The sequence below is a fragment of the Panicum virgatum genome, chromosome 3K (genome assembly GCF_016808335.1).
Source record: "Panicum virgatum strain AP13 chromosome 3K, P.virgatum_v5, whole genome shotgun sequence".
In the NCBI taxonomy this organism is placed as follows: Eukaryota; Viridiplantae; Streptophyta; class Magnoliopsida; order Poales; family Poaceae; genus Panicum; species Panicum virgatum.
Window position 1 is genome coordinate 23,108,059 of NC_053138.1, and position 2,746 is coordinate 23,110,804.

General features: G+C 38.4%; 1 long non-coding RNA gene across 3 annotated transcripts; it reads left to right on the forward strand.

The window, feature by feature from the left end:
- The first annotated feature begins 360 nt into the window (after window positions 1-360).
- Window positions 361-2,514, forward strand: LOC120698455. Of its 3 annotated transcripts, XR_005684854.1 has the most exons (4): window positions 361-816; window positions 1,104-1,466; window positions 1,554-1,672; window positions 1,835-2,514. It is a non-coding gene; the product is annotated as an uncharacterized LOC120698455 (long non-coding RNA). The 3 variants fall into 3 exon arrangements; XR_005684853.1 differs by having other exon boundaries at window positions 362-816; window positions 1,554-2,514; XR_005684852.1 differs by having other exon boundaries at window positions 363-816; window positions 1,104-1,672.
- The last annotated feature ends 232 nt before the right edge of the window (window positions 2,515-2,746 follow it).

The following is a 2,746-nucleotide window of genomic DNA, read 5'->3' on the forward strand; positions in this document are numbered from 1 at the left end:
GCGAGGCGCGATGCCCGCCGTCCGCGAGGCGCGACGTACACGCAATGGCAATGGCGAGGCGTAAGTTGGGGTTTCACTTCGTGCGTGCACCGATGGAATTGGAGGGCCACCGATCAGTTAAACTTCTATTAATTTGGGCATCGTTTTCTACGGAATGGGCTGCAAACTCATGGAATCGAAGTCTCCTATACTACTATATAATAAGATGTACTTTATATTTTGGGGGCCCTTCAAATTTGGGGGCCCTGTGCTGTCGCACAGGCCGCACGGGCCCAAGGACACCCCTGCCGCTGCAATTCCATCCCTGCTGACTACAAGTGCTTCGTCCATGGAGGATTTACGCCATGTGTTTCATGGTTTGCTCATGCAACTTGTGCTTCGGCAATGGAGGATGCAGTCTATGTGTTTGATGGTTTGCCTCTGCAGCACCGACCAATTAACCATGCTAGATTTAGCTAACAGGGACTCCTATTTGACGGAAAAAAAGACACATTCAGGCTACTTGCCTTGTCTAAGATAATGTTTCTAGGTCGGATATGATTTTTATTTTTTAAGCAATAATTTAAGCAAGTTAAATGTACCTGGGATATGATGCTCCTTTGTTGGTCTCACATAAAAAAAATCCGACAAAATAACACGTTTGCATTAATAAAATAACAACCGTTGTTTATCCTTCGCAATTAAGCTCATCATATGTTTTTTGTGGCAAGATCTTACCTGATGTAACCATACTTTATTTCATATATAGAGATAGAGATTTTTCTAGCCAAGATTTATACCACCAGCTGTAGCTGAGGAGGGCTCGTGCTTATAAAGGTAATGAGGTTTCTTGAGTGCTTTGCAATTAGTTTTCTTGACTGCTGCTGTATCTCTATAGTAGCTATTGCTATTCTTCTATCCTTATAGACCATTTACAATAAATAGTGCACCTATTATAATGATCCCACGCTAGAGTATCGTACGGTTGAGTTCTTTTTTTTGGCCATAGGGAAACTTAGAGATACTTTGTTAACAAAGTTTTTTTTACAATGCTAAATCACAGTTAATACTTATCTGATGTTCAAAACTAATCTTTTGTTTGATTGGGATATATACATATGCAGATTGGTATTTGCACATTCGGGTATCTTTTAGACAATTGGTTCAATGGAACTATGCAAAACTCACCACAGTAAGGGATGTATTTTTCATTTCAACAAAAGTATTTCACATTGTTTTTCCCAAATGCGTAATTATGGCGGAAGATAAGGGAAAAGAGAGGTTGTTGATAAGCTCCTTCAGTTTGTAGGAAATCAATATTTATGTAAACCTTTATTAGCTATTCACACAATTGATTTAACTATCCACTCTGATTTTGACTTGCTTACTTACATTTATTTTCTTAGTCCTTGTTTCATGGCCAGGGAGATACTATTTGTGGTACTGATTAAAAGTAGAAAGTTTCTTCTTTTGCTAAGCTTATTGTGGTTAGCATTTTTCTTTTTTTTTTCTCATTAGTATTTAAATTCTGAATACCCTTCTAAGTAGGTTGCGGCTTGCATGTTCGTTTTCAGATATGGTGAAATGTTCCATTTGCATAATGGAACAGAACATACTTGAGATGGCTAAGCTTGTTTATGAACCTCAAAGTTCAGAATTACAAATCTATTGTCTACGGCAAAATTACAGATAGGTTCATAATCTTCAGTCTTGAGCTCCCTACCAACATCTAATTATGAAATTTTTATACGTCAAAAAGATATGAATATTTCAATATTCTGGAGTCTGAATTTACAAACTTTTCTGTACACTACTTCCATGAATAATGCACATTAGGATTATATAAATTTTGCAGGCTACCAGTACACATCTTCGGTGTGATCAGTGCAACAATGCTTGCTCTTCTGCTTGTTAGGTGATGTCCTATCGCTTGTGTGCCCTCCCAAATCATAATTTCAATTTTCTTATCTGTCAATGTTGTTAATTAATTACTTCAATATGCATCAGCAAACCATCGCTCTGAATTGATTTAGTGAAGTTAAGTGGCCACATGCTCTTAATCTTTGTAGCCAACTATAGCTTTTAGTAAGGTATGTGCACTGTACACACTATACAAACCTTGTGCCACTACTTCCGTTCTACCAATTACCATGTAGCTTACCTTTTTAGATCTGTAAATTACTGCAGAAACTAGCCGACGATCCTCACTGTAAATAGAATGACAGAATGATAGACCTCTTCATGTTACCAGCACATTTGCGTTTTGCTTTTCAGTGCTTTTCAGAAGACCATATATGTATCACTTTGTGGCTATATATTTGCATTGTAAATAAACCACTGTTATCATCAGGAACAATGAGCCATTTATTAGGCAACACTCAACATTGTTTGAACGCAGAGAAAAGAGGACAAGCCGCCCAATGGGTGTCAGCCATGCCCAGTCAGCTTTAGTTGTCCTGCCTACCTCCTACCACCTGCATATAGACGTACCACCACCCATCCATCTGAAATCTTTTTTCAGCCTCCTGTCTCTGCACCTGTCTGTTCCCCGTCCTTCTCCACCAAAATCTTTAGCTAGCACTTAGGCCCTGTTTAGTTCCCATCCCGTAAACATAAGAAAGCTGTAAACGCAAAAAAGTGCAAAGGAATCTTGCTAATTTGAAGTACTAAATGAAGTCTATTTACAAAACTTTTTACATGGTTGGGCTGTAAATCGCGAGAAGAATCTAATGAGTCTACTTAATCCATGATTTGCAACAGTGATGAT